Source organism: Hipposideros armiger, unplaced genomic scaffold (genome assembly GCF_001890085.2).
Source record: "Hipposideros armiger isolate ML-2016 unplaced genomic scaffold, ASM189008v1 scaffold_2, whole genome shotgun sequence".
NCBI lineage: Eukaryota > Metazoa > Chordata > Mammalia > Chiroptera > Hipposideridae > Hipposideros > Hipposideros armiger.
In genome coordinates this window covers 6,945,124-6,963,089 of record NW_017731352.1, presented here as the reverse complement: position 1 = coordinate 6,963,089, position 17,966 = coordinate 6,945,124, and the positions used below count along the sequence as shown (strand labels likewise).

The window sequence follows — 17,966 nt, the reverse complement described above, 5'->3', positions numbered from 1 at the left end:
ATATTTTTATGGATGAAACCGGATAATTATTTAAACATAGACAATTGTTCATGGATTTATATTACTTGTCTGTATTAATTGTCTAAACACTAGCAAGTAGCTCATGGATTCGACAGTAAATACTTTCACAAATCTTTATCAATGAAAACCATTTTAAATGGTCCAGCATTACAAATCTATTGATTCTCATAGTCTAAATGAGTTAACATAAAGATAGTACTTTACTCTGATGTGTTGATTTGGCACAAAAGACTTGACATTGACCAAAAGATTTTCTACACATCACTTTCATTGACTTACTTTTTTTATTATACAGTATTGAAAAAAATCCCTTCATGGGATGACCAACTGTCCCAGTTTACCTGGGACTGTCCTGTTCTCAGCACTGAAAGTTCTGCATCACAGGAAACGTCTCAGTTCCAGGCTCTTCCTAAACCTTCCTTCCAGCCACCTTCCCCAACGCTAATTCATTCTGACACCATAAAGCCTACTCTCAAAATGTGTTGAAAGCATCACTGATATACAATGTAAATGGCTTTTTCCAAAAATGTATGATTTCCCAATATGCATAGCTCTTAAGAAATTGCTTCCAGCACACAGACCAACACAATGGGGCCTGCTAGCCAAGACTCTAGGTGCTGAATTCCTTTCACCTGAAAACCAAGACAGGATGGTAGCCGTGAAAAGGATTCAAGCTCGTCTAGATACCCCTTTCCCTCTCTTTTGCTTAAGAAAGCCTAATAAGTGGAGGTTTTAGTCTTTCATCAAGAGAGCAAAATAGAAAGATATTAAAGATTGGGAGAAAGGGTAATTAATTTAGGTTTGAATAAGGTGAATTGGAGGTGCCTTTGGGACAAACAGATATATCCAGTACATATTCAGATATAAGTACCTGGGGCTTAGTAAGAGACAGCACTAGAATGATAGGTTTAGGAGCCACTGGATTATGGGTAAAATTTAAATGAATGAGATGAAGTGGAGTAGATGAGATGATCTGGAGAGGATGAGTGAGGACAGAGGAGGCAGAGGATGAATATCCCACCTGATCCTTTGAATCATATTCTTATAGTGCACGGCTGTGGATCCCACTAATCTGTAATAATCTCCTGTCTCTTCACCTTGCTGATTTTTAACTGGACAGTTATTCTCTTGCTAGATGGGCTATTCTAAACCATTCCCGGAAGCCCAGTTTTCCTGACCTCCTCAAGGCATCTTCTCTGTAGGCACACACTAAGGTTTGTCCTGGGGGCCCTAAGGTAGTTAAAGCTCTTATCTCAGCAATTCATTTTCTTTCTCTTTTCCTTCTGTCTTTCTCTTGCTTTCTTTCTTTTCCACAAATATTTATTAAGCTCCAAGCACGCACTAGGCATTGCTCCAGACACTATAAGCAATAAACCAAAAAGCACAGTACTACTATAGCATATACTTAACAGCTAAGAGTTATTTTTACAAATTTTAAAATTTTTTCCTTGTGAAGAAAATAGTAGCCAAGCTTTGAGGTCTCTGGAACTTGATCTTCTGAAGGGAAACAACAGAGCACCATATAGTGGCTGAGGGTATAGATGTTCTTTCTAAGACACTGGGCACTAGAGCACTGGGATAGTAATAAGCATGGGAGGGATGTGTTATTAAAGAGAGATACATTAGAGTTTACAGAAAGCTCAAGGCTCAGAACTATACTGACACAGCTTCCAGCCCTCACCTCTTCCAACATAGCCATCCATCCACTCAGCATTCCATAGAACAAACCTGTATCATCCTTTACAATATCTAGTCTTCATTCAGTGGTTTGAAATATTCTGTCTAGTGACAATAAGTGTTTCTGTAAGTTATCATGTCAAGGTCATTGGGACACCTTCTGAAATGCTGCTACTTGTTAGTGGGAAGTTCGCGGAGATCTTAAGATAATAAGCATACGGTTGGCTCTTTTTGCGGAAACTGGGCCATTCAAATCACATATTAGCATGTTCTCCTAACTTCCAAAAAGGCAAGAAAAATGATTTTTTAATTAAATGTTTAATGTTTAGTATAGTTAGAATATTAGTTTTAGGTCAAATTTATGAGGCACTAGATTTGTACTTTTTATGTGATTATATAGACTTTATAGTTCATTGAGATTTCATATATAATCAATATGTATAGTATTTGAGCCCATATATATGACAAAGCATAATTTTATTCTTTAAAATTATTACAGGGGTTTATAGCTGTTGCATCTTTGCTTTTATGACATATTTTTGTCACATCTACAGTTTATTTAATGGCAAGTCCTTGGTCAGGAATGCAATGCCCAATTATGACATTGTTCTTATGGGAAAATGTGACTGCTTTATGATAGCATTTCCCTTTATGATAGAGTTTCCAGGAATGGTTTGTGATCAAAGGCAGAAACTGCGCTTTGAAAGAAACAATACTTAAGAATGCAAATGAGACTGTGTGTATGTGTGTGCACGCACACACATGTGCACACACACACTGTGCACATATAAGACCCCTCTCTAACCAAGACATATCACTGCGCACTCACTTCCACCACTCAGGCTTGGAAAGACACACTAATCCTTTTGAGATGTTTTGTACTATTCACACAGGTTTAATGATGGAGAAGGATGGGCTACATGTAATTATCCACACGTCCATGACACATCCCAAGAACAAAAGTCATACTGGTATTTCACATATCATTTCCCCATTGCAAGTAGCAGAAAATCTCAGTAACCTCTAGCAGTCCCTGGATTCTGCCCATTTTTAATGAATCAAGAGTAAGTCCAATTGCTTCCTTTGAGATGGACTTAGGGAAGATGAATGGTATGATGGCACAGAACCCACCTGAAGAATCCACAACTCCAAAGTTCAAGTTCAGGACTTCAGTATGACTCTGGATGTCCTTTGACTATTTCTGATTCCTGAAATATCCTCATTTTTTCACAAAAGTTTCTTATCTTCAGCACATATGTTCAATTCTTCTAAAAGGATTCCCTAGAGGATACTATTTGATAATGCCTAGAAAACTGCATAAACAATTTTTGAAATGAAAAGTGCCCTTGTCATTCACTTAAGAGAGTAAGTTGTTTAAGTATGGCAAATGAATGAGTGAAAAATTCCAGATGTCTGGAAAAGTTAAGATACCTAATAAAGGTGTGGAGAATTTCTGATCAGCCTCCAACAAACCAAGGCATTTAAAACAAAACAAATCAGGCCATGAAGCTATGTAAACTCAATATAACTCATTCTTCTACATCCAAAGTTTAAACAATTGCAGTTCAATTGCATTTCTGATTGCACAAGCCACAGGACATACCTTGACTGGCCATGATAGCAAGAGCTCATGCCAAGGAATGTGCCTGGAAGTAAAGGGGTGAGAAGACCCCTAGCGGACTGGGATAACAGGTTTGGCCACTATCCTGGCGAGATTGGCCCACCAAGAACACAGGCATGAAAACTGCTGAACCCTATCAGGGACAATAGCAAAGGCCCAGTCAGTGTATCAGTTCGGATCAGCAGCAGCCAAGAGAAACCACTCCAGCTAGTTTAAGCGTAAAGTGATTGACTGCTAGGCATTCGGTAGTTTAAAACACCTATGCAGAGCTTCCAGGAAGAACTGCCAAGGCCCTGCCACAATGGAGGAAACCATCACCACTGCAGCTGCAAGTTGGTGAATGGGACACACGGCAGCCTCCGGCCTGATAGGTGCCAGCAAGGTGAGTGCCTCATGCCCAGCCTCTGACACCATTTCACACAGCTCTGAAACCTAGCCTTGCATGGAGGCAGAACCAATACAGTACCCAGAAACTGAGCTCTAGAGGAGTTTTCTTCAAACAGCTTTTTTTGGTTGTTTTCCAGTATCTGTAGCCCCAATGTTGAAATGGATGCTAAGACTACAGATGGGAAGCTTGGAGTTTACACTGGAAAACTGTATCAGCCACGGAGCAAGGGAGGCTTAGGGACTTGATGGGATGCAACAAAGACGAAAATCTGGCTTCTTATCCAAAAAGGTAGACTAGATCAAAGGGGAAAAAATCAAAGATGGGAACTTACAAAGGTAGCCAGGAGTCAAGCCTGGAGGGTATGTGGTAGAGACCATATTCTTTAGTCAACAGCTCAAATTTCTCCCTAACAGGAAAAGCGTGGTAACAAGATTTGCTGGCAAATATTGTTTTCAGTTTGTCTGTTTGCTTCCCTATTTATCTAAACAAGCACCTAAGAGCTTCCTGGTAACATCCTTTAAGGAGCCAAGGCTGTCGGAGAGACTGGATAGAAAGGGATGGTCTTTACCGAGCCCCTGACCATAGACTTGTTAAATTCAAGTCAAGTCACCTTCTTTAGCCCTTCACAACATGCTACGACCCTCAAGATGCAGCCAGGGCTTGGCACATAGCAGCAAGCTCCACCACAAGGGGGATAAGGGCACAGTCACTTGTTCGGCTACTGCAAGGCTGACTACAGCTGTCATGACCTCGGGCTTCTCGCAGTGTCTCGCCTGAACACTGAAATGAGGGTGCCAGCTCCCAAACTGCAAAGTTAGAAGCCGAGACCAGGCCTTGTTCATGAGTGTGTATGTCCAGCTTTTATGGGCTGATGTCTTTAGGGACACTTTTTATAAGACTTCACCAATCTGAGTTTGGGGAGCAGACCTCTGACACCGGGGTACCCCAAAGCTATCTGAGGCCAGCTCTACTCTTGAATTCCGGGAGTCCTCCCAAGTGACAATGAGCCATTGTTATTCAAGACATCTCTACATACTTGATTTGTTCCTCACGACAGTGTTAGGATGCAGGCAGGAAAAACATAAGGATTTCCTTAAAGATGAGGAAAGTAGAACTTAGTTAGTACAGATGAGGAATCTGCCCCAGGTCCCAGGCCAGACACCGGACCCACTAATCACAGACCCCGAGGCGACTTTCAGGACTCCAAGCTGCCTAGGGCTTCTACTGTTTAGAGCCAGAGCCCAGGAGGAAACGGGGGAGAGGAAGAATTCAGAGGCCCATCCCAGAGCCGGCACAGATCCTCCGGAGTCAGAAGTCAGAGCACCGAGTCTCACCAGGGAATACTTTTCAAGGCACACCAACCGTTTTGAGGTCATACTGGGGCAAAATACTTGCACATAATTCTGAAAACAATGTCACAATTGAATTGGAAGGAATGGGAAAAGGAAGGTAAGCTGAGGAAGACGGAGAGGGTCTCACGCCAATATCCAACTTCTGTCAGTGTCCACCCCCTACTGGAGTCTGACTCGCCTTAGGGCCTTCCACAGCTCTTTACAAACTGCTAGATATACTTATCTTTCAATTTAATACTAATTTTGCTCTCAGAATTTCTCTTAAGGTAATTGAAGATAACTTAGTCAAGGCATACAGGATGGGAATGAGTAAAATAGGAAACCCATTTGTCCTTCAGTCTATAACTGTCACTTCATGTTTGTAATTCCAAGGAAAGTAGAAGCTCATAGAAGTTAAAACAAAAAAAAAAAAGTAGAAACACCCAATTTTGACTTTTAACAAACAAGTCGCTATAAGGAAAGAAATTACTTGCTTTCCCATCACAAAATAGCTTAATAATTATAACTGGTAACATTTACTGAGGGTATGCTTTGTGCCAAGTGCTACTACTGAGTGCTCTTCACTTCACGACATCCCTGGAAAATAAGTATTATTCCCATTTTACAGATGAGAGAAATGAGGGGCAATGAAAATAAGTCAGTGCTTCTCAAATTTAATGTGTAAACAAATGACCTGAGGATCTTGTTAAAATGCAAATTCTGATTCAGTGGATCTAGGTGGGACCCAGACCTAGAACTTGAGAATGGTGGATGCAAGGTTCAAAATCATTAGTTCCACTCCTACCCACTATGCCAATGGATCTGGAACCACCAGTAGCATCCCCGTGGGAATGTGTTAGAAATGCAAGTCCTAGGGTCTCACCCCAGATCTACCGAATCAAAAACCTTTGGGGGTGGGGTCCGGTGATCTGTATTTTACTGAGCCCTCCAGGGGATTCGGATGGCACTCACGTTTGCAATCAGCACACTGTGCTACACCATGGTTCCTCCATTTTCAGAAGTCTTTCCTGCCACTTTGCATTTAAGTCTTGGAAGGTCTTTGGGGTTTTGACAGGTTACAATTCCTCTGTGCTAATTACTATGATACAAAAGGTAGTTTGTTCAAACAGGGCTACAAACAGATTACCTCTCATGACCTAAAGTACATTGCCTTCGTCTTCTCCATACCAGAGAAGAATGGCAAAGCAATTTAGGCAACCGATAAGATGAAAGGCAAAAGAGGAACTTAACTGGCTTTCCAAATCACATTGTTGAGATGCTCCGGGGCTATAAAGTATAACTGAGTTGCTGCAGGCACGCGCTTTATGCCTGGGAAATGATCGCTCTCCTAGGCTTAAGCACAGAACACATTTCTGTGAAGGGATGGAAATGTTTTCCCAGAAAACTCCCCAGCACAGCAACAACAATGATGCAATCATTTATTTTTCACATTCAGAACCACAGAACTTCAGGGTTTCCCCAAAGCGGGCCTCTGTGGCTCCCAGAAATAAAATATATATCTAACCCTAAAATGAGACTAAATGCAACTCCAAAAAAAAAAAAAGGAAGAAGAGATGAGCAGAGTAACATTTTTCTACTTATCGAGCCAAAAATAATAGTATCCCATTCTGTTCAATTTACAGTCTACTTAAGGTCTGCTTTGGTACTTACTTTATCTGACCCAATACATTCATCCTCACTAAAGCACCCACCTCAGGCTCACGCTGGCCAGACTCCAGTCGAGATATTTTATAAGTTGAAAGTGTGATAGGCTCTTGATGACAGCACATATTTTCCCCCATCTGCACTAAATTCAAACCATTCTTCGCAGCCCTATTAGACATGAGCAAAGTCGCTTGTAGCCAGTAGGTGTCCTTTGATTGTACTTTTAGAATAGCCCATGAATAAAATACAGTTGGATTACCCAAAGAAAGCTGGTAACTAAATATGACAGTCTGAAAAATCAGGAGAATTCTAGCTTTTTATCTGGAGAGTTGTCCCCCCTGATGCCATTGGGAGTTCCGTGTTATATTCAGATTCCTGATTGCACAAAACCCAAAAGAGTCACTTTACATGTCAAAAGACACTAGAAAACAACACAAAAGCACAGGAATGCTGCCAGGGGAAAAGCACGCATTGTGTGCCTGTGAGTGTGCAAGACAAAGAGGGGAGCCTGCCTTCCGTGGGAGATAAGCCAACCTCACACTCCTGATGCACAATCCTGTCTCCCCCAATTCCAGCCTGTTCTCTAAAACCCAGACTTCCTCTGCTGTTACCTTTAGATATTTAATTCATTTGCACCCACGTCCCCAGAACTCTGATGCCTTACCTTGCGTCTGAGCCTGGCCCCAGAGGATCAAATACATATTCACACCCTCCGAAGCTGAAGCTCTTACCATATTTAACAAGAAGCATCTCTGACAGTAATTGGAGTTCCATACGAAGGTAAATAAATGGTAAGATCATAAGAACATACTCCAGTGGCCCTGTGCATCCTGGAAATGATAACATCAGAGAGCAAATTTAACATACAGCCTCAGTGGAAATGAATTTTCTATAAACAAACAATGCGAAGAAAGCCTCACTTTTGTCATGTGTTACTCCCATTGAAGAAAAGATGAATATTCTGTTTCATATGTTTGTTACCAGAAGGTGCTGCTTCATTTATTTAATGGGAGGATTTTCACTTCCCCGCTGGTCAAACCAAGTGATCATCATATCGTGGCCAGCAGTGGAAGAGCAATCTTACCCTGCAGTGCTTTTTAATGCAAATTGTCCAAATTGTTAAATGTGCTGTTATGTTAACACTTCAAGTGAGTTGGTTTAAAGGTGGCTTATCTTTTTCTTTTATCCACATTGAATGAAGCACCATCTTTCAGGACTAGGAGGAAGCTTTCTCTAGAACAGACTTCCTTAACCTCAGCACTACTGACATTTGGGGAGGGGTAATTTTTTTGTTGTGGGGGATGGAGTGTGCAGAAAAATGGCCTCACAAAGATGTTCGCATCCAAATCCCTGGAACCAAGGAATACGTTACATCACATGGCAAACAGAAATTAAGGTTTACAGATAAAAACTGCGAATCAGCAGACCTTAAAGCAGGGACATTATCCGGGATTTTCATGGCGGGGGCCCAATGTAATCAGTGGGGCCCTTAAAAGTGAAAGAGGGAACCAAAATAAAAACTGAAAATCTAACCACTCTAAAGAAAAAAAAAGTGAAAGAGGGAACCAAAATAAAAACTGAAAATCTAACCACTATTTTAAACTCTAAAAAAAAAAAAAAAAGTGAAAGAGGGCAACAAAATAATTGGTCAGAGAGACATGATGATGGAAGGAAGAGGCAGGAGAGATCTGAAACATGAGAGGGACTTGCCCCACCACTGCTGGCTTTGAATATGAGGAAAGGGGCCAAACGCCAAGGAATGCAGGCAGCCTCTCCACATTGGAAAGGCGAGGGAGTGAATTCTCCCCTAGGGCCTGCAGAAAGAAACGAAGCCCTGCTGACACCTTGATTTTAGCCCTGTGAGCCCACATCAGACTTCTGACCTCCAGAACTGTAGGATAATACATTTGTATTGTTTTAAGCCACTAAATATGTAGTAATTTGCTATGGCAGCAATTGTTATGATAGCCCTTACATTTAAAAAGTAATGCAGGACCATTCTTTATATTGTAGGATGTTCAGCAGTGTCCATGGTCTCTACCTTCTAGATTCCAGTAGGCGCCTCCCCCAAGTTATGACAATCAAAAATGTCTCCAGGGGCCGGCCGAGTGGCGCGTTGGTTAAGAGCTGGCTTGGGACGCCAGAGGGCCCCAGTTAGGATCCCACATATGAGGGCCAGTGACACTGCTCTCTACAGCTAAGATGCTCAACAACAGCTGGGCTGCTGTGAGTTGCTGGCGACGGCGTAGGCTGCAGCCCCTGTGGCAGTGGGTTGCCATGGGCTACCGTATGTAGCCAGCAGCCAGCGTGAGCAGCCAGCAGCCGCAGTGAGCATCCGTCCAGAAGCCGGGGACTGATCTGCCTTGCCCAGGAAGAGCGTAATGATGGTGCCAACTTGGGCCAGTGAAGCAACGTCCTCCACAACTAGACTGAAGAACAGAAGGAGCAACTTGTCTGTTCGCCTTCCCCCAATAACCCAGCACTGTTCCCATCCCCCAATTCCCCAATTAAAAAAAAAAAAAAGTCTCCAGACACTGCCAAACGTATTCTGAGGGGCAAAAACTGCCATTGGTCGAGAACTGCTGCCCTAGCACTACCAGACCTATTGATTTTTAGAATAATATTCTTCTCTCACCATTAGGGCATAAATACATACTTAACCTCAAACTTCTAGACCAAATATTATGTAAAAACACTGTGATTTTTATTTTGAAAACAAAATTTTTTTTAATCAAACAAAAAATATTCCATCACTCATTATTATACCAGGAAAAAGCAAGCCTCAGTCTATAGGAAGCAAATGAGAAAAATAAAGGTTAATGTCAACCTATGCAGGGAGTTGGCCCATTATCAATAATGTTTTAAAAAAAATAGTAACAGTAATGCAAGTAACTAACTAAGGACTTTATATCTATTATCACATTTAGCTCTCCAAAACACTGTGAGCCACAACTTGGGAGTACTGGGACATTCTTGCCATCATCTTAGCATTATTATAGCTGAAACGTCAGAGATGGAGATGAGGTGAACTTTTATTCGAGGACAGAGGAGATGGACAGAGTAGAGGTCATTCTGGAGCACAGGTCTAGCCCAGCAGACTAGGTCCTCTGTAAAAGCTTTAAGGTTGGTTGGAGATTGATGAGGCCGACATAAAACATCAGAAACCAGGGCTCTATCTCAGTCTATTCAAATCCTAAGACCCTCCGCATTAAAGTGGGTGTTCACAACCACATCTGATAAAATCATACTCACACAAACAGAACCTGGGAAATTTTTTCAAATAAGAATTATTAAAACTCATAGTGATTCCTTAAAGTTAGTGCTATTTCCCCCAGCTCTCCCCCCACCCCCTGCCCCCCAAAAAAAACCCTACCCAGTACTTGATTAGTTATTTCTGACTACAACCCCTGGAGCTTTAAAAAATTCTGTCATGGGGAAGTACAAGCAGGACTTCTAGAGAAATCTCCATCCCCATCTGATCCCTGACACCAAATAGCAGTTAACTTCCTAGGCTACACAGTCCTTTGGTTTTTTCCATTGTCATTCTCTTAGCATTGCACAAATGATTTACCTCAGACCCAGCCTGAAACTTGTTTGCAGTCCTGCTTGCTCTGAAGGCTTCCTAAATGACGGAGCAGCTGTCACTATCCCTAGGCACCATCTTGTGTGACCAAGTGGCCGTGCTCGTATCAGGACTAGCTCTGTTTTCCGTTTTCTTGGAGTATGAACCATCCCCTGGAGCCACCTCATTAAAGCATCAGTCACTGGATGAACTGCAAATTCCAAGTTTAGCTGATTGATGCCTTGTCGAAATGACTGTTTAGACACTAGTGTTTCTTTTATTCATGGGGGATTCAGAAAGGGATTCCACGGGTGCACTGGGGGAGGCAAGGAGACAAAGGAACTCTAAGGACTGCCAGCAACCCTTTCCCACAATGGATGATAACTATGTCACATCCACATTATCCATAAAGGACCATTCTGCTAACGTGGATTTTTTTCTTTTTCAGCTCTGCAATATCTGGCTCACTTTACTGTCATATTAAATGTAAGAAATCAATGCTAGACCCTTTGCCTTTGCAGAGTCCAATGTCAGGAATATTTCTTGCTTTACCTGAATTTCCCATTCCTCTGCTTTTTAATTTTTTTTTTATCTTACTCCAGGAGGTAATCAGCCTCACATTATGGAGGCAGAAATGCATCAGAAAACATCATTCAGATTATATTTTATTGATGTAGTGCCAACAGCACCCCCAAAAGTGGATAGTAGTTATTTAAATTGGTTGTATGATGAAGCTGTTTATTATTTTACACTGAGCTAAAGTAACAGAGGCCAAACCATTTCTAACATCCAGTCCGTAATTAGGGAGAATAAAATGCAATTTCAACCTGCACAAAAGCACCTAAACTGCTACTGGGATGACGAGCCCCACCAGAAAGCCCTTTCAGTGGCTGGAAAGCCAGTCTGCCACAGAGTCTGGATGCTTTTTCAGCAGGATCAGGAGTGATTGGTCAGCAGTAAGTTCTGCTTTAGGCATCAAAATGGCAGGAAGGAAACGCAGGGCAAGTGGGGCATAAAACCTCACTAAGAAGTAGAACACTGTCAAATCGGGTCCTTCAGTAGCTTTCACCTTTGCATCTTTTCAAGCTGGGCTAACAAGACCCTAAGTGGATCCTGCAGGGTTACTTGTTGTGGTTCGCTGGGGCTCAAGGGAAGAGAAAAGGAAAGAGCTTGAGGCAAGTTTTCTGTCCCCATTTTAAAGGAAGAGGCCCAAGCCAAGACGAAGGATGTTGCTTATTTTCATTCCTGATAAAAGGAGAAATTTAAAAGTTTGGCCAATTGTTTGGGGGAAATTTATTCAACAAATATTTATTTAGTACTTCCCATGTGAAAATGATATAGGCTCTGGAAAAAAAATCAATACGTAAGACATGGTTCCTTTTTTGAAGAATCTAGATATTTACACAATTCAGAATATAATTCAGAATTCTAGATAGAATACAATTCAGAACGAAATGCTTGCTATAGGAAAGAACAACCAAGTGCTCCCATGCCACCCACAAATGACAGAGGGATCAGGAAAGGTTTGGGGAAAGCCACAGTAGCTGAGCTGAACTTTTTGGTCTGACTGTGATTGTAACAGATGGAAAGAAGAGGACATGGGAGGGCACTCCAAGCTTGGAGCACAGCTGAGAGCAAAGGCTCAGCAGCATGGGCATGCAAGCACAGCTGGGGGGCACACTGTGCTCCCTACAGACGAGAAGCAAAAAGTTAAAATGGAAAATGAGGCTTCCTGATGTATATTTCAAACAACTAGCTGAAACTACAGTAGATGCCAGTACATAGTGTTGAGTATGGCCAACTCACCCAAAAGTGACTCCCAATGAACCACGCCCTTGTATAACCCTCTCTCCTTGAGTCTGAGTGGAACCTGTGACTTGCATCTAATCAACAGAATATGTCACGAGTGACAGGCTGTCACTCCCTTGATTACATTATATTATATGTCACAGGCTGTTATCCCTGTGACCATGTTATGTTATACTTATAAGACTTTATCTTCACAGACATGAGAAAGAGGCTCCTTACTGGTTCTGGAGAAGTAAATCGCCATATTATGAGGTCATGTAGTGGGCAGCCTCTAGGAGCTTAACAGCATACTCCAGCCAACAGCCAGCAAGAAAAAAGGGAAGATGAATTCTGCCAACAACCAGAGGGAGCATATAAGTAGATCTTCCCCCAGTCAGGCTCCCAGTGACACCTGTATTACAGCCTAGTAAACCTTGATAATCTAGATAACCCTTGCCTGGACTCCTAGGCCTCAGAAACTATGAAATAATAAATTAGCATTTTTTAAGCAACTAAGTTTGCAGTAATTTGTTATCCAGCATAGAAAACTAACACATTGGGTAAATAAATATTGAAAAGGATTGGCATTCAAGACCAGAGCAGGGAGGCCCTTGAACATCATATTAGAGGAATTGAATCCCTTCGTGGAAGAGTAATTATTCATTATGGCCCAATACTTGGGGGACAGAGGGGCGGGGGGAGTTGCCAATTACTGACACCTTTTGGTCCCCAGGTTTTAAAACTTTTCATTTGTATTATTTTAAAAGTTGTACATCCTGATAATTAAAATCATTTAAACCAAAACAAAAACAAAAACATGGCACTCTGATTAAACTGCATTTTACAGCCTGCAGGACACCTTGGACCAGCTTGGTGTTTACTCTAAATTTCACTGTCGTCCCACCTAGCTCTGCTGTCAGCAACATGCAAGTTCTTCTCCTTCCCTGCCAGCCAGACAGACATATGGGAGAGGCAGGTGTGGCCTTCGTTGTCAGTAGTTCTGAGGTGAAAAGGGGCAGCACAGTCATTTTAAACTTGATCCAACCTCTCTGCATGCTACAAAGTTAAACGGCTAAAAGAAGTAAAGTAAGAAGGCAATGCTTGTGGAATGTACAGTGCATATTGGTGGTGTGTGCCTTGTTACAATTCGTCTGCTTGCTTCTCCTGTTCAGTCGTTTCTTTTGAAGGCAGTGGGTTTTTCTCTTGTGATTCTGTCTTCTTCAATTTCGACTTACTCAAATTTCTCAACCTCAGCCATATCGCGTTTGTCAGACATGGCTGCAGAGGAAGCGGAGTGAGGTGTGTGAATGAGTGGTATCCGATCTGGCCAGTGGTGGTCACAGAGGCTACAGACACCTTTTTAAATGAACTAACATACATAGAGTGCTCAGCACAGTGCCTGAAATGTAATAAATGCCATATTAATTATTATCGTTGCTGCTACTATCATTATTATTTCTTGTTATGAAGAAAATTCCTCAAGAGAAAGAAGGTGCTGTTCAAGACAAAGGCTCACCTAACAACCACATCTCTCCTTAGGTCGTAAGCTTTTGGGAGCTTTGAGAAGTGGAAGAAAAAGACAAACTAACCACCACCAAGAAAAACACACACATTCACATAACACAATGTTTTGCCTTCCTTTTCAAGGGGCTCTCAGATAAGAACCACTGTTCTAAAAGAACACAGAGAATGTGGCACTCATCGGCAAGTGGGGGAGTCCCCTGAAGACCCCAAGAGACAGTATTCTTAGGACCTCTGATTTTACCCTCAGCTCTGATGACGAAATTTTGTGATTATCTTCTTTGGCCAGTGCCCATTTCAAGTGCTGCTCAAATCGGCCCCAAAAGGGTGTTGTTCTCAAGGTAGAGAGTATTCTCAGCTCCAGCTCCTTTGAGTGACAGGCAATGCCCCGTGACTCCAGATGGCTAAGTAAGAAGACCCACGGCACACTTAGCATCCGAAAGCTGGCCACAGGAAACTCCTCAGGCTTCCTACACATCTTATGGGCAGTCTACGGAACGCAGGGCATCGATATCCCCCCTGAGCTCCGCCCCCTCATGAAGCATTGCTGTCTCTCAACTCTGGTGTAGGCGGCACAGGAGAAACTAAGGGATTGGTCCAATCTCACGAGAGTCTACCATACACAGCACAAACAAAACTTGCCCATCCTGCACTGTATAAGCCATATAATTAAGCCAGATATAAATTCAGATGTCAGAGGCTGCCTGATTCAGTTTCTCTGTTTTAAACTGACAACTGTGTGTTCTTAGGACTGCACGGCATTCGCAATGAAGCTGGCATTTTAGCTTTCTGCCCGGGAATATTCCTTTAAATGGACAAGGAAATGTAACAAACAAAACATAATGTGCATGGAACTGGCGAAAAGTGAATCTCATGCTTGCAGTACATTCATTCCATTGAGTTGTTCTGAAATACATATTTTATGTATGTGTGTGTAATACATTCACACAGTGGGTTGAAATTAATAACCAAATTTGTACATCATTTTTAATTAAATCCACATCTTTCCTGTGCCCTCCAGCTGTGGGCCCGGTGTTTATGTGGAATACATCTGGCAGCCCTCAGCATTCTCCACAGTCACCCGTCCTCTCAGTCCCCAGACACACCTGCTTTCTGCAGCTGGTCCCCCAACAGGTGCAACGGAAAGCCTAGTTGATGGGCATTACAAACACCCCTGCTACTGAGCATCTGGGGGGCAACAAAGAGCCCAATTCCAACTTCCATGTTCCTTCCTTCAGTGGAAGTGAAAAACACCCTTAATGTGATCTAAACTGCATCTCCATCAGTCACTTTCCCACTTCAGGAAGAAATGTTTCAGGTCAACTAGGCGTTAACAGCTGTGCCACCTTCCAAGTTATTAACAAAGGTCCCCGCAGGAAGCTGGGCCTTTGTCATTGTTGGTTTGTCTGAGAGCCTAAGCCCACGGGCCAGTGGCGTGGATGCTTCATCTCCATCTGTCCTAATGATCAAGGCACGAATCTCCTCATGGTTCCCCAGTTTGTAATCATTAACCACCTGGTTTTGATTGGCGAGCCCACAGACCAATGCATCCCACAACACTTCCAAATGAGAACCACGTGGAAGCAACACGTACTGTGAAAATTAGTATTTTACAATTCCTTGTTGATAGAGTAGTAGGTATTTCAAAGCAAGAAAAATTCAGAATACTGTTCGGGGCCTTTTTGTTTTGTTTTGTTGTGTGTTGGTTCTTATTATCTCAAACCCTGAAGTTTGGAAAGGGGTTCAGATTATTTTTCCTGTGATGATCTGAAAAATACCTCATTCTATCCTGAAAGCATCCATGCAATTAGTCCAGATATAAATACAGGCTCTAAAACTACGCTCCACAGCACCCAGGTTAATGGACTAAGGCAATAAAGCAATAGGTTACAATAAGGAATTTCAATACAATTAAAACCTTAAAGCTAATGATGATCTGTTTCAAATGAAGCTCTAGATGAAAATAAAGCACTAAAAGTTACTTATTCATTAAACAGTTTTGGTTCCACTTGCAGAAGTTCACAGAGGGCATTAGTCATCTAAATTGTAAGATGCGCTGGAAATAAAATACATAAAAATGGCCTCTGTTCTGCTATTTATTTCGACACTCTCGCCTCCATGCCAATGGACTACTCCCCACATGCCTGTAAGGCAGAGTTCAAGTACCATTCCATTACAATCTTCTTGTAGCTTTTATCTCCACATTCCAAGCTACTATGTACAGCCCAGGAATTAAGCTGGTCTCCTGAGACACAAGAGAACGGGTCAGGATCCCACACTATCATTAGCTGCAATGATGTCCCCCACTTGCCTGAAAGTTATTTCATCGCCCTGTGATCCTTAAAGGACCCTACATATCCCCAGGTAGTTCCTGAAACCTTGGGTGAATCTAGTTCCTTCATAAAATGATTATTTCATTTCAGTTTCTTTATTCATGTTGTGTAGTTAAAAACCCTCCTGGTTTTTCTCTCACTCAAAACTTCTAATATTGCTGAAAGTCGGAGGAGGTAGTCTCTAGGCATGAATACACCTATCCACCAGCAAATCACATGAGGGTTATGTCCAAAGAGCATGAGCTAGAAGGTCTAGGATCTGTGTACTCTATTTCCAAAAGCAGTGTCCCCAGGGAGGGGACAATGGGTGCTCCACATTCTTAGTGCCTGTCCTTTATGTGACATGTGTCCAGAGGATGATGTGTCTCTGGGTATAAAAGGCCAAAAAAGACAACCACATCCAACTGGCGCTTTCAGCAGAAAACATCCATCGGCAAGTGAAAGCTCTATGTGGTTTTCCCTGCACAAAATGGTTTGTAACTCCTATCTTTTATAAGTATTATCCACCTGAAACCTTAATGCTTTGAGAAGTCACGGGGGGGGGGGGGGGGGGGGGGGTGTCATACTGCTTGCTCTCTTCTTCTTGGTCTGTGTTGTGATTCGTGATTCTAAGACTAAGACAAAGACGCTGCCACAAACCCGATTCATCCACTTAGCCAATGAGGTTGAGGGTAACACGCTTTCGTGTTATTCTTGCAGTCATAAATTTATCACTGATTCCAGATGCCCTTCCCACACTTCCCCATTCACCTCTGTGCCCCAAGAGACTGACATATATATGGCATATATAGATTCTTGCAAGAAATAAATGGCACACTCAAACTAGGAGTTTGTAAAGTGAGTCACAAAGGTGCAAGTAGAGTTAAAGGAAACAAAGAGAGGTAGTGCAGCACTCTGGGGAGGTAACAGTGGGGGGTGGTCACCACCTGGAGGCCTAGGAGGCGAGAGAAGAGCAGGATGGAAGGACAGGATGGCAGCTGCATGGAGAAGGCTGCCTGATGGGCAGCCTAGTAGAAGAACACAGCCAACCCAGGGTCGCCTGCAGGAAAAGTAGGTTACAGACACAGAGGGTACACCAGGGGCTCCCTGGCCCACTGGCTTTCAGCTGGTTTGGGCCCATAGTAGACACTGGGAAAAGGCAGAGTGTGAAAGCAAAGTGTTTGCTTCCCCCACTTTTCCTGCAGGTGACCCTGTGTTCCTCTACTAGGCTTCGGCTCCCACCAGGCACCCCTCTCCATGCAGCTGCCATCCCGTCCTTCCATCCGGCTCTTCTCTTGCCTCTTAGGCCTCCAGGTGGTGGCCACTCCCTGCCGTTACTTGCCCAGAGTGCTGCGCTGCCTCTTTGTTTCCTTTAACTCTGCGTACGTCTGTGTGACTCACTTTGCAAACTCCTAGTTTGAGTGTGCCATTTATTTCTCGCAAGAATCCCGCATGACATAGTCAAAATCATACCTAAAAACAAAGGACTAACGCAATGAAAAGTAGATTTGGGGAACCTCAACAAATTTCTAACAATAGTTTAAAAACAGAATGTTAGAGTGCAGACATGAAAACCATAGGAACCACTGCCCATTTTTTCACTCCTTCAGCACTATCCATTGAGCTTCATGTGCTAGGCACTGTTCTCAGGGGAAATAATGGTACTTTGGCTCTTAGGGATAATCTAGAAAGTGTCCTCAGTGGTTTCTTTATTGCAAATGCAATGCAGGGGGAGAGGGGGGCGTTATACAATTGTTCAATGGAAGGCAAAAGGTAATTCAGGAAATTAACTTGTGCTGTGGAAGACAGCAGACAGAGAAGTTGGCAGTTATATTACTAGCATTACATTATATATCTATTGTTCTCAAAGTTGGTTATAAATTAGATTCACCTATGAGCTTTCTAAAACTACTGCTGATTTACCTTCACCTTTAAAAAGTCTAGTGTTGAAGCTTTTTGAGTCATCACTTAGATGACTCTTACTCATTATGAACTGGGTAGGGCAATGCTGTTGGTCCTTGAACCACACTTTGACTAGCAAGGTATACACACCATAATTACTTAACCAATTTCCTATTGT

General features: G+C 42.5%; 1 pseudogene; it reads right to left on the bottom strand.

The window, feature by feature from the left end:
- Positions 1 to 13,193: 13,193 nt before the first annotated feature.
- Positions 13,194 to 16,890, bottom strand: LOC109379423 (thymosin beta-4 pseudogene; annotated as a pseudogene).
- Between the last annotated feature and the right edge of the window lie 1,076 nt (positions 16,891 to 17,966).